The 23,705-nt window shown below is 46.0% G+C and overlaps 1 long non-coding RNA gene across 3 annotated transcripts; it reads left to right on the plus strand.

The window, feature by feature from the left end:
* Window positions 1-277: 277 nt before the first annotated feature.
* Window positions 278-21,707, plus strand: LOC116764088. Of its 3 annotated transcripts, none has more exons than XR_004352714.1 (6): window positions 278-810; window positions 1,841-1,916; window positions 3,206-3,339; window positions 6,340-6,464; window positions 18,326-18,416; window positions 19,357-19,543. It is a non-coding gene; the product is annotated as an uncharacterized LOC116764088 (long non-coding RNA). The 3 variants fall into 3 exon arrangements; XR_004352713.1 differs by having other exon boundaries at window positions 19,401-19,543; XR_004352712.1 differs by having other exon boundaries at window positions 18,326-21,707.
* The last annotated feature ends 1,998 nt before the right edge of the window (window positions 21,708-23,705 follow it).

Consider the following 23,705-nt stretch of genomic DNA (forward strand, 5'->3'; position numbering starts at 1 on the left):
AGCTTCCACAAAACCAAACACACAAACACACACCCAACTCTCGCAGATATGAAGTAGTCATCTAAAATAGAATCCTGGAACTAATTGCAAAACAAGAGCAAATGTACTCATATTGGATAATTTTATTCTTTTATTAATGTTTGATACATATATGTATTTATTATTAAAATTCAAAGTTGCTCTATGGAGAAATAGTTTTGTACCAATAGTGTCTTTGTATGTGTTTATCAATAATGTATGAGATTGCCTCCTAAGCTCCTTTTCCTTTGTTGGGGGGGGAGGGGGGTGTGTCACGCTACGTCAAGGTCGGGAGTCGAACCCGCCACCACTGGCCCTGAGAGGTTTTGCCGGGTCCCCACTTCGGGCCGGTGGGTGTGGCCAGGGGCAGCCGATGGCGTGCGTACGTGCGTGCGTACGTGCGTGCGTGGGAGCGTGCGTGTCCACTGGGCGGATCACGCGTGCCGGGCGTGTTTCAGCCCGGCCCCCGGCTCATTGTGGTCGCCTCAGGCCGGCCCGAGTCCGCAGCAGCGCTGGAGGCCCCGGGCCTGTGACCACAAAGAGGGAGCCGGGGGCCGGACGGGAGCGCGGCGGCGGCAGCTGAGGCCCAGGCCAGGCCCCCTCCCCGCAGCCTCCCGCCTGCCCGTCTGCCCCGCCCCCGCCGGCGGCGCCGCGCCCCTCCCCCAACCGCCAGACGAGCGCGGCGCGTGGGCCGCGCGCGCGCGCGAAGACCTGGGGGAGAAGCTGCCGCTGAGGCTGGAGTCGCTCTTGGGGACCGAGCCCGCCGTCTACCCGTGGCCGCTGCCGGTCTACGTAAGTGCCGTCCGTCCCCTCCTTCCGGACCCCCGCTCCTGTCCCCCCACGGCGCGCGCTGAGCCCACTGAGAAACGGAGCGACTCGAGTCGCCAGACCCTCTTTGGAGCCCCCCTTCCCGCCCCGCCGTGGTTCCCCGCGGCAGTTTCCAGCCCCCGCGCGCAGGGTGGGCAGAGGGGAGCCGGCGCCGGCCGGCGGTCACAGACTCGGCCGCGGGGACCCCGCGCTTCCGAGGGGCGCCCGAGCCGGTCTGCGGTTGGCTCTGCAGGGCTGGGGACCCCGGTCCCCCCGGGCCTGGAATGTCGGCGGGCTTGCCCTTCTGTACTTTAGGATTTGACCTGTAGGGTTTCTTTTTCCTGGTAGTTTATTCTTAGCGCTGTCCACGTGCTTAGTTTTTAAAATTTTTTTTTAATTTTTCAGGGCACCCTTTCCTCCGTCTCTCCAGTTTTTTTGTGTTTCTGTTTTGTTTTGTTTTAGTTAGGCACTTTGTCCCTCTGATCTTGAGTGGGTGGGCTGGCAGGACACTTGGAGAGGAGGCGTTCTGTCCCCTGATCTTGAGTGGCCTTTGGAAAATGACAGGCCAGACGGAAATTGACACAGGCGTCCGGTGATTCCAGAAATGCAGGGTGTCCGGCTAGGTGGGCGCCCGGCCTCTCGTCCCCCGTGGCGGCGTGGTGCGCGTGTTCCTTGAAGTCTCAGGGTTTACGCTTGGGCCCCGCAGCCCACCTTCTGGAGGGAAAGCGCAGCGGGCGCCTTGGGCCGGCGCCTTTGGGGCGCCCTTTCGTGCGCTCGGCTTGCGGGGCACCGGCCTCCAGGCGACCCGGCGGGGAAGCCCGTGTTAGCCGGCCCTCGCGCGGGCTCCGTGTGTGTCAGTTTGTGGAAAGTGTGTCGCGGCCGGGGTCGGGGTCGGGACGCTGGGACCACCTGGGAGCCGATGTAGAGGGATATGATTTCCATTTTCAAGGCGCATTCATCCTATGCAGGGAGACAGCCTAACATAAAATTTGCCTAACAAAAAATATATTAACAGGTGGAAAGACTATCTCCCAGTTGAACAGCGGATGCCTGGGACTCGTTTCATTGCTTTCAAAGTTCCTTTAAAAAAGGTGAGCAAGGGGGAAGGGTGAGTTTTGACAGGGCGAGAGAGAGTCACGGACATATACACACTAACAAACGTAGTAAGGTAGATAGCTAGGGGGAAGCAGCCGCAAGGCACAGGGATATTAGCTCGGTGCTTTGTGACAGCCTGGAGGGGTGGGATTGGGAGAGTGGGAGGGAGGGAGACGCAAGAGGGAAGACATATGGGAACATATGTATATGTATAGCTGATTCACTTTGTTATAAAGCAGAAACGAACACACCATTGTAAAGCAGTTGTACCCCAATAAAGATGTTTTAAAAAAAAAAAAGTGAGCAAAAGTTAATACCGTATTCTTCCAGAAATCTGAATTCACCATATAGAGCCCTGGCTCTCAACCCCGTCGTACTCCATTTTCCCTTTTGATAGCAAATACTTTTTAATACCTCTTTTACTATCCAGAAATGGGATTCATAGACAAATACAACCAACTTTTGTACTTAATTAAAACACAATAAAACCCAATGCAATGCCCTAACTATAAATAAAGAATGAAGTAATTTATAAGAAAGTAATATGTATCTCAGTATGTAAATGTTTGGGGATGACTCTACTAGAAATAAAGAAATAGGCGGTTACTTGTACCATGAATGCAATAAACTATGGACTTTGATTGATAACGATGTGTCAGTGTTGGTTCATGAATTCTAACGAATGAAGCACACTGGTATGGCATGTTGGTAATGGGGAAGGCTGTGTGGGATGAAGGAGAGAGGGTATAAGTGGGAACTGTGTACATTTTGCTCAGTTTTGCTGTGGATCTCAAACTGCTCTAAAACTAGTCTACTAATTAAGAAAAAAAGTGTGTGTTGCTGACACTTGAATAACCAAAGAGATCAATGGAACAGGGTACAGGTATAAGCCAAATACATGAAAGAATATTTAGCAGTGAAAGCCATCCTTCCTATATGTAGATATTCCAGAAGTATTTATTTCTGTGTCTATTTTCAGGCACTCTGCTTGGAGCTGGCAGTACCGTGGTAGGCAAAATTGATGTGGTCCCTGCCTTCTGGGAGTTTAGAGTCAGGTTAGGAGACCAACATGAAATAAACAAACATAGAAATAACTATATAGAAGTGAGCTTATTTTCTTCCGTCTAATCTCTCTGGAAGAAAGGATTGTAATATCGCTTGTAAACTGCAGAGGAGGAAACTTTACTTTGAATCTCATATGTTAGCATCACAGGGTTTGAATAAATGGATAGTATAGTAAAGGATTTTAAACATATGTTCTTCCTTATTTTATTCTTTCTGACAGAGTTTTGAAAAGAATCTTGCTCCAGAAGAACGTTTCTCCCCCTTGGATCTTTTAACAAAATCCAAGGACAGAATGAAGAACTTGGGCCTGATGATTGACTTTGACCAAATACTCGCCGCTATTACAAGCCAGAGGTAGATGGAAACCGTAATTGAAAATGACCTTCTTTCTGATACTGTAATAATTCATAGTAGTTCAGTAGTTATCATCTTACGCTAAGGTGAATCCTGGCCTTCTCTCGTGGGTTCAAAAAGGGAAGCTAGTGGTTTCCTTAAATACACATTTGTAATTGCTGTTTCGGAATGAGATTAAAGATATGAATTGAACTATAGTATTTGGCAGTAGGCTCTAGATATGCTCAAGAAATTCTATAAGCTTCCATGTTGTATATTTTGAAAATGAAGTAAACTTTTAGTAGTTACAGTAGTATCCTAAAAAGAGAGAAAGGTATGTCCATTATGTCTTTAGCACTTATTTTAAGCAGTTGCCTGAGCATGTTTAAGCATCACTGTAAAAGACAATTGTTCTCTAAGTTTTATGCTTCCTTTTCCTAATGCCTTCTGATATAGTACAGAAACCCATCTATTCTCTTGGCCCATGTAGGACATTCCAGTGCAAAAGAATTCTCCTTCTTCTGACCTGTTCCATGGCCTTGGGAGACAGTAACACCTAATGTCTTTTAATATTTGTAGAGCAGTTTGCCATTTAGAAAGTTCTTTCATATCCATTGACTTAGTTAATCTTCACAGCAATCCTTTGCTCTTGAAGTGGAAGTAGTACTGATATCTCCTACTGAGTGCTTACCCTGCACTAAGCTCAGAGGATAGACAACTACAATTACTAATTTTACAGACGATGAAACTGACTCTCGGAAAAGGAAGAATTGAAATTTCAGCTCTGTTATTCCTTTTTTCTTATTGTGGTAAAATATAGAGAAATCATATTTATTTTAACCATTTATAAATATGCAGTTCAGTGGCATTAAGTACAGTCACAGTGTTGTGTAACCATCACCGCTGTCTATAACCAAAACTTTTTCATCATCCTCAACAAAAACTCTGTAACCATCAAACAGTAACAACCCCTTTTCCCTCCCACCAACCCTTGGTAACCTCTATTCTGTTTTCTGTCTCTGTGGATTGGCCTATTCTAGGTACCTCGTGTAAGTGGAATCTGCAGTATTTGTCCTTCTGTGTCTGGCTTATTGCCCTAAACATCGTGTTTTCAAGGTTCATCCATGTTATATAGCACGTAACGAAATGCCATTTCTTTTTTGGCTTAGAAAATCTCATTGTGTGTACATAGACCGTAGTTTGTTATTCGACGGTTGATTGACACTTGGTTGTTTTCCACCTTGTAGGTATTGTGAATCACGCTGCTGTGATCATTGGTGTACAGATATTTGTTCAAATCCCTGCTTTCAGTTCTGTTAGATGTGCAGCGTAGGTAGTAGCAGAGTTGTTGGATCGTACGGTAGCTCTGTGCTTAACCTTTGAGAAAGTGCCAAACTGTTTTCTACAGTGTCGTCTTGTTTTTAAACAATGATCACAGATTTTAAGCATGTACAAAAGTATAAAGATACTGTGAGTGTTCCTTGTATACCCATGAACTCATCCAGCTTTCTTATTTACCAACTGATGGCTGTCATGTTTTATCTATACCCCCACCTGTTTCACCCCATTCCATATTATCTTGAAGCAGCTCCGAGACAACATGTAATTACACCTGTACGTTTTTGGTACGTGCATTTAAAATATAGGACTTTTATTCCTTAATATCATTTTTTAATATTAAATACCCAGGGAGTGCTCAAATTTGCAGTTGTCTCCTAAACGTCATAGAAAATTGTCTATATAAGAATTTTGAATTAGATCCAAATAAGGTCCACACTTTGCCGTGGATTGTTAGGTCTCTGAAGTCTTGTTTAATCTATAGGTTCTCCCTCCATGTCTCTCTCACTTTTTTTTTCCTCCTTGAATTTTGTTTTTAAAGAAACCAGGTAATTTGTCCCATCTAGATGTCGATGATTACATTCCATGTGTTGGTAACATATTCTTCAGTCCTTTTATTTCCTGTAAATTGGTAGTTGATCTGAATGAAGCTTGCACGTTTTGTTTTGGCAAGACAGTTTCATGGGTGATGATGTGTTCTTCCATGGAGACGTATATAGTTGTGTCTTTCTGTGGTATTAGCAGTCACTGATGATTCATACCTACATCCATTAATTCAGTTGAGGCTTCAAAGAATGGTGAATTCTGTTGTTCTTTTTTTTCACTTATTAGCTGGGTGTATTTGTACGAGGAGAAGATTCCCCTCATCAACTGTTTGGTTGCTCAGTTGTAGAGGCATGATTCTCTTCTTTTATTTAACAGTTTTCAAAATAATGAGTTGATTCACAAATATCCTCCAGTGTTGACCAGTTTTGTAAAACTTTATTTCTTCCTATCACCGTGGACTCCGTTACAGTTATTATTCTAACTGAGGCCCTATCTTTGGCCAGTTGGAGCTTCTCGGTGACTCCTGAGTCCTTTTGACATGACATCATTTGTTTCTAGACTTTTTCAGTGGTCAGAGCTAGGAAAAATATGTATGTTTGTTTTTAATATTTTAAAAATATGTCATAGGTTGCTACTGCTACTTTCCATGTAAATTCAGAACTAGAGAATTTTCACTTATCCTTTTCTGTCTTCTATTGATAGTCTACTTTCTCCCACCTCAAGAATACCAGGTCTCAACAATGCCTGAAATTGCCTCTGTTTCCTAATTGGAATCCAAGTTCTTCTGACTCTATTCTACGACTCTCCTTAAATCACAGCCGCTTTATGGCCCTTGAAATGTAAGATAGAACGTAAATGTAGGTAGAACTGTTTATATCATTTTGAGTTACATGTGCATTCACTCACATCGATTTGCTTTTCCTTTTGCATGCCTGGTAACTGTCCGTTCTGCAGTTTTAATGAAAATCAAGTGATAATTACTGGTTAAAGCAGCTTTGGAAAAAATGGCTCTCATCAGAATGACTGACATACAAAGTTTAATGTACTCTCCTGGTTTACATTCTGCCTTCTCTAATTAATTTTTTATTCTTTCCCTACAAAGGAAATAATACATATTTTCATGGTTTTGCCTTATAGGACTTAACCAGAAACTATTCCTTATTTAAAAATTTGTACAATTGGGCATCAGGTGTCAGATGACGACACTAGTTTGAAATTCCAGTGTGCTGTGAATGGGTTTCTGAAAGAACATAAAGATAACGGTGAGTTGCTTTTGTTTTTGTTTTTCCTTTACCTGAACTTTGGTATGCATTTTGAGTGGGGTTGGGGATTTTTAACATTTTTAATAGTTCTGACATTAGTGTCAAGTTGTGTTTGGTAACATTAAGGTGGAAATGTCAGATGGTGCTAATAGAGTACGGTGTTTTTCCTGTTTATGGTCACAAACAATTTAGTTTAGTTTGGAAAGTGATCTTTGTGAGAAATATGAACGGAGCTAGCTTACTTACCTCTTTTTTAAAAATTTGAATGGAAAATACATAAAAACATAAAAATGTTCTTTTGTCCTATTTAGTGGTTGAGAGGTGGAAGAAAAGGTTTAGACTCTCGGGTTCTTAGCGTACATAAAAGAGAAAACAAAAAGCAAAGGTTCGGAGTGAGACATCCCTAGAAGCAAAACAAAACAGAGTGGACCAGAAGAGTGGCTTCCTCATCACATATGTGTTTGAGATTTTTTTTTTTTTTTTTTTTTTTTTTTGCCGTACGCGGGCCTCTCACTGTTGGGGCCTCTCCCCTTGTGGAGCACAGGCTCCAGACGCACAGGCTCAGCGGCCATGGCTCCCGGGCCCAGCCGCTCCGCGGCATGCGGGATCTTCCCGGACCGGGGCACGAACCCGTGTCCCCTGCATCGGCAGGCGGACTCTCAACCACTGCGCCACCAGGGAAGCCCTGTTTGAGATATTTTTGCTGCTTTTACACTTTGGGTGCAAGTGAGGAAGAACACTACCACCTCTTACTCTTATCTTCAGACAGGAAGAACTTAAAAGGCTGGTGTTTTCTTGTTTCCACTTTAAGATCTACTCTGTTGATAGTAGGTCTTAATAGCGTGTGAATTTTAAGGATCCACTTGCCTTTTTCTAGCATCTAACTATCAGAAGGAACATGGTGTTTGCCGTGTTTTAAGGCTGAGGAATCTTTTGTCTTTGGAACGCCACTGACGCCCATGTGAAAGTGTTCATTTTGTCCTCTTTCTAAATTGAGCCTGAGGAGTGTGCACTTTATTAAATAAACGTAACAGACAGTAAATATTCCGTGTATATATAAAATGATGCACGTATATACATAAAACAGGGAGTAGGGGAGAGGGAATAGAGATGGAGGTGGGAAGATAGGGGATGGGAGGCGAGAGAGAGAGAGAGAGGGAGAGACTGGAATTTCAAGATAAATTTTCATTCTGTAACCTGGTTGCTTAATGCAGGTACTAGCTCTTAAATATCTTAAGCCCTATTCACAGATCTTCCGTGTACTTTAGCTTTAAAACTTGAGAGGCTTGGCCTGTCCTGTGATAACCAGGGTGTCTAGAAAGGAGGCAGATTATCTGATTTGTTTAAACTGTAGTCACAGAAATGTTACCTCTTAAGATGTTAGGGCGCAGCTGCCGGCCTACTCACTTCCTCCAGGCTCCTTTGTGTGTGTTCTGTCTGTTCCGCGTGGGCTAGAAGATCCTTACAAGTGCATGAGAACACGTTTGTAAACCTTGATTGTTCACATGTTATACCAAGTGTAGTCCATTGCATATGCTGACTCCTCTGTGGGTCTTCTGCATGCAGTGGGCTAACTTCACCATGCTGTCTGCCATTGCAGTCTCAGGACCTTAGTTATGATCCATTGGTGACTTCCTCTGCTGTAAGGCCCTCCCACAGATGCCAGGCTCACTGGTAATGAGGAGGAGGCTATACTATGCACTCCCTAGAATTGGTAGAGACTCAGAAAATACATTGTTTCAGTAAACACCGAGAGCCTTATAGGTTTGTTGTTAGGGCACGGGGATACAGAGGTGAGTCGAAGTCTTTGTTCAGTAGCAACTTACAGTTATCTAGGAAGAGAAACATGTAGTGAGTATAAGTGGGTTAATTATGATAAAAGAATCAAGTGCAGCAGGAATATAGAGGAGAAATTGAGGAAGGCCTGACTGAGGAGACAGCGTTTGAGCTGGGCTTGGGGGAAGAGGATTTTGCCAGAATGAGGAAAGGACAGCCCAGGTATTGGGGACAGGTACAAAAGGCACAGGGCTTGAACTTGTGCTCTGGAGGGGCAGCCTCTGGTGTGACTAGAGGGTAGTGTGAAAGGGCAAAGAGGTCATACATTCATTTTCAGCAAGTACTTGTATAACACCTTCTAAGTTGAAGGCACTGCTCTAGGAAGTAGGAAGAGAACAAAGTTCTTGCCCTTACGTACTTTCCATTGTAGTGGGGGAGAGAGATGAATAAATAAGTCAATATGTGGAGTGTCAAGCGGTGGTAAATGCTTTGGAGAATAACAAAAGAAGATGAAGAGGTGAGGGAATGTGGTAGGTGATCAGGGAAGTCCCCTCTATCAAGATGTCGATGGAGCAGAACCTTGAAGTGAGAAACAAGCCATTGGATATCTGGGAGAGTGGAGATGGGGTGGGAGGGTGTGTTCTGGGAGAGTGGAGATGGGGTGGGAGGGTGTGTTCTGAAGCAGAAGGAATAGTAGGTGCAAAGTCCCTGAGGCACGACTGTGCTTGGCATGTTTGAGGAATAGTAAGGAAGCCAGTGTGGCTGGACAGGGGAAAGTGAGTGCGGGCAGGGCAGTAGAGAATGAGATCAGGGGAGGCTGTCAGGGCAAAGGAGGGAGGTGGATGGTGTAGGTCCTTGTAAGTCATAGTTTGAACTTATAATTCAGTTGGAGAGACAGACTGATATTTGTTTATAAAGAGTTCTCAATGCTGTGCTAACAACCTGGGCTGTATTCTGTGCTAAGTGAAGATGTTCAAGCAACAGAGCAATCCAGCCAAGTTTATATTTTAGAAAGATAACAGCGTCACTCTCCAAGACACATGGTAGACTATGTATGTAGTATGTGTATAGTGTGCCGCTCTTCTATAAACTACAGGATACCTGTTACGTACAGATACTTACATACAAGATACAAGTGTGAATGTAAGCACTTGGGAAATATCTGAAAGAACCACGCAAGAAACTGGGAGAGTCGGACAACTTTCCATGTCCCGTACGATTGGAATTCTGAAGGGTACACACACGAACTAATGGACGTGTGCTACCAGCCTCCGGCTAAGGAGGGAAAATGCAGGCATCAGAATCCTCTTTACCAGTCAAGCGCGTGAATCCGCCTGCGTGGTGACAGTCATCTCGACACGCCACGCGGTGGCGCATGCGCGGTAGAAGGAGGGCCGCGAGCTGCGTGGGCTTGTGCCTAGGCGCCTGTGGTTCGTGGCCTTGTGCTGGCACCGGGGATGCCGGGTTGGCGACTTTGGCCCTCCTGGCGTTGGGTGGGCGGTATCTTGGGGGTGACATGAGCCAGTTCGTCGGCCACGAGGAAGGGCGGAAAGCACATCCCGGAAAGGTAATACGCCTTGGCCCCTGGGCGTTGCCGGTGGAGCTCAGAGCCCCTGGGCCTGGGCTTCCGTCTCTTGTGCTGTCGCCTGTCACAGTGGCCCCCGTGCGCTGGCCCGTCCGCGCTGTGCTAGGGGGTACTGGTCGTCTCGCGGCTCAGTTCACAGTAGCTGAAAGGGACAGTGTGTGATGTTCTGATTTCTCCCCATCGTTTTAAAAGGGAGGCTCTGGCCATTGCTCCTTGGGTAAAATGCAGCGGGACTGCTTTTTAAGATGGGACTGTCAGTGTTGGGGACCCTCCTTAATTACCAGGATGGAATCCCCGTCAGTTCCTCAAGCTGTGTTGTTTAGGCACAGAAAATGTGAGTAATAGTCACTGAAACTAAGTTTGAGTGAAAAAACGCACCGGTACCGCCGAAGTTTCCATCGAGACAGTTGATCTGTGTTGTCTCTTGGAATTATAAAGGGCGTACTGTTGCTTCCTAACCAGTGTCCTTTGAGAGCTCTACCTCTGTACGTTCGAATGATGAATTTTGAGGCTTTGCTCATACGTGTAGTGTAAACCCTTTAATTCCCTAAGACCTTCCTTTCCTCCATCTCATACCCCATTAAGCCCGCTTCAGTTTATCTCCTGCATTTCTTCTGAATCTGTCAACTCTTCCTCAGCATCCTAATACTGAACTTGCCTGTCTGTTGCAGTGAGGTCCTAACTAGTGTCCATATATCTTGTTTCCTTCCAATCCATTCTTCACACAAGAAACCTTAAAAGCAAGTTGGGACATTGCTCATAATAAACATGGCTCAGAAACATTGTTTTGAGAATAGAAAACAAACTGTTGGCCTTTAACACTCTGCGTGGTCTAGAATCCTGTCTGCTCCTCTGCTACGTGGACTCCAGCTTGGTGCCTCTCCAACTTTAATATGGGTATGCCTCTCTTGTGGATCTTGTTAAATGCAGGCTGTAATTCAGTAGTTCTGGGTGGGGCCTGGATTCTGTGATTCTCACGAGCTCCTAGGTGACGGTGACCCTGAGAGCAAGGGTCCAGCTCCTGCCTTTCTCCCTTCTTTCTGGAAGAGCAGGACGTCTGCCCCGCCCCCCCGCCCCGGGAGGAGAAAACATCCGCAACGTGACTACTAGTAACCAGCTTCCCTCACAGGCAAGGGACCTTTACCACTGCTCCCTACCATTTTGTCTGAGGCGCAGCAAGCCAAAACACTGACATGCTGAGGTTTGCAGCAAAGAGGAGGTTTATTCACAAGGCAGCCAAGCGAGGAAGTGACGTGACAATAGGTCTCAAATCCGCCTCCCCAAAGGGAAGGGGCTTGGGGTATCTATGGGATAAAGGATAAAGAAGCAGGGCAGTATGAGGCATGGGGAGCATGAGGAAAGGTGATTGGAAAAAGCTGTGCTCATCGTTGTTCTGAGCTGGCGTAACTAGGCTACGGGGCTCAGCACATTCTCAGGCTGTGGTTTTCGGCCCTCTGATGGCAGGAGGTCAAAAGGCACTGGCCCAGGTGGAAGATCGGTGGTCCTCTCCAGTCTTAACCAGCTCAGCCTAACTAGACACAGCTGATTCCAAGTTCCTGGACAGTACCCGGGGCAAACATCTTATTGCTTATGCTACATGCTATTTGGAGGACGTGCAAGTGTTCAAGCTACCTTGAGGAGTGAAGACAGGATTTGACTAATCCTTACACACGGTTTCACCTCCAGATGAGCAGAAGAGGCCTGTAGGCTGAATCTGGCTCCTGGCACCTGGAATTGGAGGCAGATGGTTTAAAAACAGGCTCTCCCGCCCTCTGTGTTATCTTAGGCAGATAGACTATTGAACCTTCCTGTGCCTGTTTCTCCACCAGCAGCATGGGGACACTCAGGGTCCCTCTCTTGGGGGCTGTTATGGGGGTTCAGTGAGCTATAGATGCATGCACAGGCACACGGGAGACACCCAGTGTGTGTTAACTTCATGCTTACTTTTATTAGGAGACCAGTATTGTTAGAAGATTTCTGGTTTGGACAACAAATTAGATAGGCGGTCATTACTATAGTTTATGCAACAGCAATTCACATTACCATTTGCAAAAAAGCAGTTGGTTGTCCAATGGGGATTCTAAACATCCATTTACCATGAGCTACTGAACAGATACTTTACACAGTAACTACTTCAAGTACTATTTAAGATCAATTCTCTATGTTGTCTTAAGCAGCTGTTAACCCCCAATTTCGTGAATAGTACCAAGTCAGTCACTTGAACATCAGCTAGAGCAATCTATTTCACTTAGCGAGCCTAAAGCTATAGTTCAACAATTTTATTTACTGTTCTATGACAAAAATTACTCTCAACAGCTATGCCCTGGATAAGTAATCAGCTAAAGCTAGTTTGACTGACCAAATCTGATTTACTGAGTTAATAAGCCAGTTGATTTAGAAAGGTCTAATGCATATTTTATCCTCATCCATTCAGCATTAAACTGTTTCCCATGCCTAAAATGTCTTTTTCCCCATTCGTACATATCCAGATTCCTACTTCTGTGCCGTAGGGCTTGGCTGAACTACAGCTGCCTTTAGTGACACTTTTCTCGCCTGCACAATTGGAGATAATTTTAGTCTCCTCAAGACTCCCACGGGGTTACCCTCTGTTGTGACACTTGACGATTTGGTGGCATATTTTACTTTATTTTATTTTAAATAGCCTTCCATTACTCCGTGCACATCAAACAGTAAATGCTTTCTCCTAGTAAACGTGTATAATAATTTTCTGAACTCTTCTGCTCTGGGCAAGATTCATAAATACACCAGGCAAACATAGTGAAAGAGGAGACAGTACTTGTGTTATATTCAGTTGGGTCTTGATACCTAAGTGTGACTCTTAACCAAGGATTATGCAGTAAGTAAGGACACAGGTTAAAGTTGTTTAGAGTGTGTCCTAAAGTCTCACTGGCAGAATTTAAATCTCTACTCTGGAAATTGTAGACCTGAGACAAATTACTTCCCTAAACTTCATTTCCTACATCTGAGAAAGATAATAGTATCTACCTTGTAGTAGACTGAATAGTACCATTGCCCGCAAATGTCCACCTTCTAATCCCCAGAACCTATGAATGTCAGCTTAAATGGCAGAAGGGACTTTGCCAATGGGATGAAAGTAAGGGTTTTGAGATGGGGAGATTCTTCTGGACTACCTGGATGGACCCAGATGTAACCACTGGTGTTCTCGTAAGAGAGAGGCAGAGGGAGTGTTTACTCCAAAGAGAACGTGATGATGAAGTTGGGGTTGGATTGATGTGGCCAGAAGTCAAGGAATGCTGTCAAGGAAACAGATTCTCCCTTAGAGCCTCTAGAAGGTGGATGGACGGCCTTGTCACCTCCTGGTTCCAGCCCAGGGAAACTGGTTTTGGACCTCTGTCTTCCAGAACCGTAAGAGAATGAGTGTGTTTGGTTTTACGCGAGCTCATTGGTAGTCATTTGTTACAGCAGCCATAGGGAACTAATGCGTACCTCATAGGAACTATTTCTCCAATTAAAATGTGTGACTGGAAACACACTTGGTGGCATGTCTGACACACGGTAGGTATGCTAGCTACTGTGGGTAGTTCTTGGAAACGAAAGCCTTGGTTTTTGAGGAATCATCCAAACCAGTACAATGGTTGCCATGTTTCTCCTTGTTCATCCTGGTGACAAACCTGTAGAGAGAGCTCCATCCTTTCCCACGGGACGCCCACCCCTAGTGCTTACAGGGAAGAGGTTATGTCTCACTTCAGGCACCTTCCTCTTTTCCTTTCTACTTTTTTTCCCATTAATCTTCATCCAGCTGGCCTTTCTAAGTTAAGAAAACAAAACGAAACAAAACCATTTCTCAATGGATTCAGATGCTACCCCAAGTTAATATTCCAACCATGTTCTTGTTCTTCCGGGTCTCATCACCAGAAATTTCTGAGCTGAAATCCTCTCTAGTTTCTAGGATCAGTCACTTTCTAATTTCTCCCTTCTCAAGTTCAGAGTCTTGTCAGTTTAGTCCCTTCCCTAACCACAACATCTATTAAGGTGACACAGCAAAGTGATGAAAGTCTAGACGGTCTGGTTTTCATCCTGGGTTTCTGCCCGCTACTTACTGTGCGGCATTAGACAAGCTATTCAACCCCTCTGGGCCTCAGTTTCCCCCCAAAAAGGTGAATATTATGAACATTACCTACCTATAGGGTTGCCATTATGAGGATTAAGTGAGTTAATATTTGCTAAGCACTTAGAATATTACTTGTTACAGTCTAAGCACTACAGTTGTGCTTGTTAATAATAATAAATGCAATTCCAAGCGTATAACTTACTCAACTTTCTGTCATAACTTTGAAGTGTTGGTCTCTCTGTTGGCCAGCGTTGCAGGTAAATGAGTCGAGGCATGGGCTGAGGCATTGCTACCAGTGCGTGGTGTGTTCCCAGAACTAGGAACAGCCGTGTGAAATAGGTAGTGGTTCTACTTGGAGACGGGGCAGACTGGAAAATGACAGCCCTGGAGGTGTGTCCATAGGTTTGCTGTCAGAGCTGCTGCCTGCTGAAGCACTGATGCCGGCCTAAGCCGTAAATGGGGGGGGGGGGCTGGGGAAAACAGGGGCAGAATGGAAAGGGAAAACAGGGGAAGAACGGAAAAAGATAGCCTAGGGAGGAGGTGTGGTGTCCATAGCTTCGGGGTCAGAGGTGCTGCCTGCTGCAGCACCGATGCCACCCGAAGCCATAGACGGGGGGCTGGGGAAAAGAGGGGCAGAATGGAAAGGGAAAACGGGGGCAGAGCGGAAAACGAAAGCCCGGGAAGGAGGTGTGGTGTCCATGGGTTCGGGGTCAGAGGTGCTGCCTGCTGCAGCACCAGTGACACCCGAAGCCGTAGACGGGGTGCTGGGGAAAAGAGGGGCAGAATGGAAAGGGAAAACGGGGGCAGAACGGAAAACGAAAGCCCTGGAAGGAGGTGTGGTGTCCATGGGTTCGGGGTCAGAGGTGCTGCCTGCTGCAGCACCAGTGACACCCGAAGCCGTAGACGGGGTGCTGGGGGAAAGAGGGGCAGAATGGAAAGGGAAAACAGGGGCAGAACGGAAAACGAAAGACCGGGAAGAAGGTGTGGTGTCCATCGCTTTGGGGTGAGATGGGCTGCCTGGCTGATCTGAGAAAAGCGAGCGAAAGTGGGAGAGCTTCTCCCTAGCTGCTAACTCTTCTCAAGGTCTAGCACGCACTGAACACTGGCCGGCTCAGCCTGGGTCTTGCCATTGCATTGTACGTGTCACAGAGCAAGGGCGGGCGGGTCAGGGGGTGGGCTGGGGGCCCCACCCAGGCCCAGCCCCTGGAGAAACCCGGCCCGAGGGCAAAGAGCCCGAGCCCTTCTGGACTTTCTAGCGGCTGGGACTTGTCGCTGTGGGTGGCAGGTGTTTGGCACCGGATGGGCCACCATGCGGAGACTGTTGGGGACTGTGGAAGCCTTCTCCTCCAGAGCTCACCCTGCCTGGGCACCGGCTCTGCAGACCCCTCAGCCCTGGGTATGTATCGGCCAGCCCTTCCCCGCAACGGGGCCCAGAGGCCAGAGCCTGCCCAGAGCTGAGGGCAGGAGGCACCCAGAGCTTGCCAGGCTGTGGCCCGCCTCCTCCGTGGACCTCCCCAGCTCGTCCGCGAGCCCTGGAGACAGGAGCAGGAGCGCCTTCTCCAGGGCTGCTGAGCTGCCAGCATCACCATGAGCCAGGCGGTGAAGGGTTTCTGAGCAGGGGATGCAGAGCCCTGACCCGACTGGATGCTGCACCCCACGATGTCCCTTCCTGGCAGGTAGGTTCTGTCTTCACTTGTTTTTCGAAATTTGGTAAAAGAACATTTAAACCTTCGACTGTTCTTCAGGGTGTGCAGATGGTAGTGGCTTAGCCGGGATTCGAAGCAAGCCTGTGTGATTCCAGAGCTCGTGCTGTGGACTCTGGTGCCTCCTTATCATATATGCTTCGTGTGTTACTTTTTCTTTTGTTTCTTGAAGTCCTTATGATACTTAGCCCTAAGTGCCATACCTGTAATGAACACGTACACTGCCCTGTAGGAGGTGTTCTTTTGTTCAACGCGTGAATTGGTCATCCACCACACTGGGTTCTAATCTCAGAAGATAGGTCAGGGACCACCAGTCGTCAGCATAGCACCATCCCACATTTCTAATTGAGGCTTGCAGCCTAGATTTTTCCCTTTGGTCTAGTTTGAAGGATCCAGGTATGTAAAGCTTATATTCTAGATAAATCAGGGGCTATCCTGAAAGGAGTTCATCAGTGAATTATTCTGTATGGATTAGAAGCCAGTTTCTCTGGCCTTCCTGGAGTATATCCAGTAAGGCATCTCATTCATGTCTAGAAAGCAAATATATCGTTTATTGCAACTTCAGCATGGAGCGATGTATTGGTTTAAAATAAAGTACGAGCAACACAGTTTGGTCATTGTGAGTATGCCGGCTGGGTCCACTCTTTACTACACATATGTAACTCTAGAGCTTCTTATGCCCCATAGAGGAGACATACTCTTGTGTGTCTAGGACAAGGGAAACGTGTGTTGTTATTCAGGAGCTGGAAGCTACAGCATGACAGGAAAGAATTGAAAAATCCTGGTCTTGGTCTACACGTCACTTTACCTTGTTCGAATCTTGTTTCTTTGGCTTGCTTCATTGGAGCATTTTCTCTCTCCTGGGACTGACATTGTGTGTTATATATCAGGCATGTAACATGTAGAAGTTTCAGAACCCAGGATCATATAGATCAGTAAAAATTTATATATTTTTGTTTAAAATCTATTTAAAATCACACTGGGCATAATTCATATATTCCAAAAGTAGTTTGACCCTCTGCTCATGAGATTCTTTTTACGGTATGTCGAAGCAAATTTGGACTTCCATCCCCAATAAACTTTGAGGTTGGAGGACACAAAAGCTTTTGCTCAGACCTAAATTCTGTCTGAAAAAAAAGGGTAACTATTAATAAGCCCTTTCTAACCTCTCCAGGAGCAGAAATGATTTACAGCTATGGCATTGAACCATAATTTCTTGATCTCATTTGAGAAGAGTTCAGTAAGAAACAGTGTCTTGATTTTTGTTTGTTGGTTCCCTGTGTTCTTGTCTTGCGTACCAACAATCCACTGTAATACATGAGTGAGTATGGCAGCAGGCTGAGTGTTCCCTGGAGCTCATTAAATGAACGTTTTTTCCTAAAATGACTTTTGTCTCCTTGTTTTCAGCCCCTCTTCTTTCCTCTGTCCTTTACTATAAGCAGGGCTCAGCAAAAGCTGACTGGCTTTGTGCAGACCCTACTTAGGGTAGTCTTTTCTTCATTATTTTATTCATGGCCCCTCCATTTCATTGTTTGCCTTCTCGAAATGTGTTGAAATCTTTCTGTGGTTGCTGACTTCCACAATGTCTTGGCTTTTATTGGTTGATTGATTTTGGTATTTCTACAGTTTTATTTAAACATGGTTTCAGGGGGACCAGAAAGTAAATATATTTCCTAGTCTGCCATCTTGAGCTGAAAATCCCTGTGGATTTTAGCATCCAATGTTCCCTTGGGTAAAAAACCCAACCTTGGCATTAATAGATGTACACACACGATTTCAGCTTTTCTCGAGCAATCACTAAGGGTTTAATATGCGGTCACTTCTAATGGGAAAATAGTAACTATCTCATGGCGTTGATTTGAGGATTAACTTAGATAATGGACAAGAAAATGCTTTGTAAGGTTTTAAAATCTATAAAAAATGTTTTTTGTTATTATTTGATTTGTTGCTATTTCAGCTTTAGTTGACAGTTGTTTGTGACCTTGCTTATGTGAGAAAATGCCTTCTGGTTTATTGTTTTGTAAGCCAGATTATATTTTTCAATAGCTCAATGGAAATGGCATCATTTGTGAAGTTGAAGGGTGAAGGCATAAATGTTTCTTGACATTTGAATCAACTGTTGGTCTTCTGGGGCTTGTCCTTATTCTCCTGCAGTCTCTAATCAACATGGCATCCAGAGAGATCCTGTTAAAACATAAGTCAGATCATGTCACTCCAGTCTCTTCAATGGCTTCTTCACAGGAAAAGCAAAGTCCTCAAAGTGCCTCCACAGCCCTAGAGATCTGGGCCTCTGCTTCCTCTCTGACTGTTTCCTTCTCCTCTCCACTTTGCTCCCTCTGTTTTCCACACACTGACATCCTTTCTGCTCCTTGGATACTCCAAGCCCACTCTTGCCTCATTGCCTTTCCATCTGACTGTTCCCTCTGCTTGTACTATTCACTTCCCAGATATGCACCTTGCTCCCTCTCACAACCTTAGGTTCCCTCTTAAATTTTATCTTCCCCAGAAAGCCCTCAGTGATCACTTAGTTTCAGATCGCAGCCCCCTCCTACCAGCTAACAATCTCCATCCCCCTTCCCTGCTTGCTGTTTTTCTCCAGCACTTACCTGATATACTAGTTATTCTACCCATTTATTCAATTTTTATTTACGTACTTACACTTACGATTTTATATTTGCTTCTTTACTTTTGTCTCTCCCCTCAGCTCGAGAGAGGCTATATTCATCTGTGTTAATCACTGCTGTGTTTCCTGAACATGCCTAGAAAACATACTGAAGAAGGGTGCCTGAAATTTGGTAAGGGAGCCATCAATTTTCTTGGCTGAATGAAGAAATACGTTCATAAATTAATGAACACATCTCTGGGGTTTCTGAATTAAGGACTAATGAATGGGAAGAGGAAGGCAAATGGTTGGGACAGGGTACTGCAAGAAGTAGTATTTGGAGTACTCTGATAGCTGTCCTAATAGATAACATTTTGTTCATTTAAGTAGTTTTAACGAGAGAGCTGGGAACTAGGGACACACAGCATCGAGGTTTTATAATGCATTCTGTAGAGTTCTTTTCAAGTGTGTTCAAATATCATTGAAAATATATGCATGCATATAAACCTCTGTTACTTTATTTAGTGCTTTACAAGAGCCCCTCAAGGAAGGGGTAGTAGCAACTATCAGTATCCTTCCTTTATGATGAGCTTAGTTTATTCAAAATTACATCCTAATTTATTTGTAACTGTGAAACTAGACGTAGTTATTTAGTAGACCCTCCCTAGAAACCTATGACGTTAATGAAACCAACAGAAATGTGTTCAGCTTCCAGTGATACACACACTACAGACTCAATTATGTGTCATCCATTTTAATGAAGGGAAGAAGTGATTTAACAAACACAGAGCAAACAAACAGAATGAAGTTTTGTCCTCCATTAATATTAGTAATGGATAAAGTGGGCTCCAACGCCTTCAAGGTAGCTTGAGAGCCATCATCTCTGTGTGATGGGAAGGGGGATGCTCGGCCAGGATGTCTTTCCGTGTGACTGAGAAAACTTTCCATAATATATAATGATGCTTACTGAAACGGATGTGGGGCATTTGGGTAATTAGGAATCCGTTAGCATATTTTTCCGGAAGCCTTGACTACAAAACGAAGATAGTAGATTTGGACACTTGCAGCTCTGCAGAAGTTGTTTGGGTATTCATCTTTATGCCGAATGAAGTAAGCTTATTTCATCTCTGCAGCTTCCCATATACCATTTTCCCACCTCTGTTTTGTGTTTGGAAAGACTTTTAGAAATTCAAACTCAAGTTAAAAAGTGAGTGACGGGCTTCCCTGGTGGCTCAGTGGTTGAGAGTCCGCCTGGCGATGCAGGGGACACGGGTTCGTGCTCCGGTCCGGGAAGATCCCACATGCCGCGGAGCGGCTAGGCCCGTGAGCCATGGCCGCTGAGCCTGCGCTCCACGACGGGAGAGGCCACAGCAGTGAGAGGCCCGTGTACCGCAAAAAAAAAAAAAAGAAAGAAAAGAAAAGAAAAGAAAAGAAAAGAAAAGAAAGTGAGTGACAACTTAAATGATATATGGAATATTTTGCTGACTTACAAGAGCATGCAGAATTAAATATGACCCAGTTGAAATGTTAATTTTATTTTAATGTGTATATTGGGGTGGAGTCTTAAAGGTGCCAGAAAACAAGCATTCACCCATCCTGTTTGGAACTGCAGCACACACGCACCTTCAGTTACCAGTTCTGTTCATTCCACAGAATCATCTTGGGAAAACGTACTGTTTTCTATGTACCTGGTATATATCTTAATTAGTTTGAAGAATTTCCCAAATAACCTGTTAATATGTAGTTCTCCAATTCCAATCTTGCCACGTCCTGTACCAGTGACACAGCACATAGGAGTTTTATTTCTCTTTCTTTCTCCGGGTTGTGGAGAACCCAACGAAAGAACAGTGGAATGGCATCAAAGAGATCAGGGTTCTTGACTCAGGTTTACCGTAAAATAATAGTGTCCTCTTGGGAAAATTATAGTTATTCTAGGCCCCTTTCCTTTTCTTTACTTTGACAGAGCTGCACTAGATGACCCCAAGTAACACTGCGCTCTTTGCAGTAGTAGCTTAGACGTTATTGGTTTTCTGAAACAAATGAAGACAGTGACACAGGAAACTGTGCAACATCTCTGTAACTGTGTTTTCTTAGAGGTGCCTCCATTTTTCAGATGATGAGATGGCTGAGCACAGAAGTAGGTGTTTTGACCAGAGGTTCCAGAGTAGATGGAACTGAACCACAAGTTTCCTTCATTCCTGAAGCTCACTTAGCCGAAACATAGGCTTCTGAATACTAAGCTGTAAAGCATATTATCAGTATGCTTTAAAAGAAGCGGTTCTTCTAGGATTTCTAATGAATAGCAGGCGGTTTTGAAATTCTTAGAAGATCATCGCATTTTGTGAGATTTACAGCTCTATTTTCCTGTCGAGCAAGTTGTATCAGTGCCAGGCAATCATCTGAGCTTCTGGATGCTTCTCTGAACCTCTTGAATTTTTCTTCTTGCTATCTGAAATTCATGCCAGATAAGCCTTTTTGTAGAGGGCGTGTACAGACTTGTCTATTTTCATATAAGAAAGCGATGCAGTGAGCCAGGTCGGGGGTTAAGCCCTCATTCTCAGAGTGGTATTGAGCTCCTGGTGAAATATAATCCTCCTTTCCTCAGAATAGAAAAGCAGTTATCTCAAGTTTTTAATGCCATTAACTATTTATACATTTATGTATAATACATATATTTATTGTACCTACGAGGTGTGCTCTCTTTGGGAAGTACAAAGCTGTTTGAGACGTAAGTTGTTCTTTTTTTTGTTTTCCCACAAATACTGTGACCCTTTGAGCAGGAAGGTCTATGTTTCACTAACATCTAGAACAAGCAGCTAACACGGTGTCTAAGATGTAGTCAATCAATATGAAATAGGTAAATGAACACATTTTTAAGGAAGGGCCAGGACATGAACAAATAGAAAATTTTCATTTTCAGTCACAGAGCCACAACAGACATAAAAATGATACAGACAACAAGTGCTACGGTCATTCAAAGAAGGCATAGAATTGATACAACAAGGATCTCCTCTATGGCACAGGGAACTGTACTCAATATTTTGTAGTAACTTACAAGGGAAAAGAATCTGAAAACGGAATCACTGTGCCGTACACCTGAAACGGACACGACATTGTAAATCAACTCTATTTCAATTAACAAACAGACAACAGCAACAACAAAAAACCAAAGAGGTCATAGAAGTTCTTATGAGATTCCAGAAGAGAAGAGAAGCCAAATGAGGACGGGGAGAGGCGGCTTTTGAATCAGTTCAGAGGAGAAGTCACAGAGGAACTAGTCATTTGATCTGAACTTGAGATTAAGATTAAGATGAATTAATCTGAATTAATTAAGATTGCAACACAGGGATATTACAGATGAAGGTAATCACATAAACTTACTATACTGAAACTTGCAGAGGTTATGAGTGTTGTTCAAGATCCCAAAGCAAGTGCATTGTGGAATCAGAATTTTAAGTGAGGCCTAATGAACTAAAAACAAACAGACACAGAAACAAGCCCTTCCTGTGACACCACGTTGCCTTTGAAGTCGTTTTTTTTTTTGGTGGGTTGGCAGAAACTGGTTCCAGTGTTTCTTGCAGGAATGACTGGCCATAGGACTGGGCGTCGTAGCTTCCTGCCAGGCGGCCGAAGGTCGCAGGCAGGTGGGTCACTGGGACACAGGCGGAGGGGCTCCTGCCCGCCCCCCTGGCCGCTCAGTGCCCCTGCCCCAGAGCGGGGGTGGGGGCCTCAAAGCAGCCTTGTCTGAGTCCCCTGCCACTAGAGAGAGTATTGGCCCAACACTTGTAGAAAACGGGGACCTTGCTGGCAGTTCAGTGGAGGGACACAAATAAATCTTTGCCGACTTTCTGCTGAAGCTCACGAGGGTTCACTCCTAAGCCTCTTACAAGGTCAGCTGCCGAGGCTGCGAGAGATGAGTCAGGGCTCTCCCTCCACCACGGGGAGATCGCTGGTTAAAGCGCTCACGAGGGAGTGGACCGCGTGTCCGCACCGACACGCGTGGGCAGACCTCGTCGATGCCTTCTGTCCGGGGTATGAAGCCCTCTCCTGCCTCTTCCAGGCTCTCTAGAAAGCATGTGCAGAGCCTCCCACTCCACCCTCGGACTCCGTGGGCCACAGCTGGAGGGACCAGCCAAGGAACCGTGGCAGGAAGAGGCCAGAGGGCAGCGGGCCTCGGCCGGAGCCCGTCAGTCGGTCCCCATTCAACCACCACCAGACGATCCTCTTGACCTGGGCAGTAGCCGCCGACCGACCGCTAAGGTGAGCCCGGCGCGCGCTTGGCTACCTGGCATGGCTGGGAACCCCAGGATCTCCCGGCAGAGGCGGGCATTCTCCTGGGCCGGGTCCGCGGGCGTCTGCGTGTGCAGGGCCTGAACCACCTTGGCCAGGACGATCTGGCACAGGTTGAAGAGGCCTGGGGGGCGGGAGGAAGGAGACGGGGGGCTGGCACCGTGTCCAGGCCGCGCTTTCCAGCCGGGCAGACCGGAAGCCCCCTTCCCTTCCCTCGGTCCGGCCGCATCTGGGTTGGCCTCCCGGGACTTGATGAGATTGTCCAGCAGCTCCTGAGGGACGGTGCTGCCCGTGCCCCACCAAGACTGGCAGCAGCGCCAGGGCCTCACAGGGCACGGCGCCCCCGGCCCCAGAGCCTTCCCTCTGGTTCTCATCACCGGCTGTCACCAGACTTGCACGCAACGTTCTTTTCTCTTCTCTCGTCTTCTTTACGTCCCTCAGCCACGCAATGCGGTGAAGCCCTGACGCTCGCTGCCACGTCGATACACCCTGAGAACACGATGCTCAGCGAGAGAAGTCATACACAGAAGGACACACAGGGCGTGACCCCACTGAGGAGAAACGTCCAAGCAGGTAGATCCACAGAGTCAGCGAGTGGGTTCCTGGTTGTCAGGGGCTGGCGAGGGGACGGAGTGATAGCTAAGGGCGTGAGGGACATTTTCGGGCTGATGGAAATGGTCCGAAGCAGTAGTGACGTCTGTACAGCTCAGTAAACTGTCCCCACACGCCCCGGTGCAGCCTGTGAGAGGATCGCTCTCAGGATGAAGGGCTGACCACAGGAAGACTGAACGAGCGGTGGGTCCTGGGCCCAGACGCTCAGCTGGCGCCCCCCACGTGGGGAAGTCACTGGGACTCGCTGAGCCTCCACGGAGACTGGCAGCAGCCCCCGAGCTCACAGGGCACTGCGCCCCCGGCCCCAGAGCCTTCCCTCTGGTTCTCATCACCGGCTGTCGGCAGACTTGCAGGCAACGTTCCTTTCTTTTCTTTTGTCTTTTTTTAAAGGCAACTCTTGAGTACGTGTATTGAACATGCAGGGAACCAGCCCTGACTCCTTGATCTGGGTCTTCCAGCCTCTAGAGCCTCGAGGACATCCATTTCCGTTATTTACGCGCCCAGTGCCTGGGGTTTGATGATGGAAGCTGACACCGAGGGCGTCACCACGTGCGGGGTGATGTCAGTGAAAGAATCCCGT

This window comes from Phocoena sinus, chromosome 13, assembly GCF_008692025.1.
Source record: "Phocoena sinus isolate mPhoSin1 chromosome 13, mPhoSin1.pri, whole genome shotgun sequence".
Lineage (NCBI taxonomy): Eukaryota > Metazoa > Chordata > Mammalia > Artiodactyla > Phocoenidae > Phocoena > Phocoena sinus.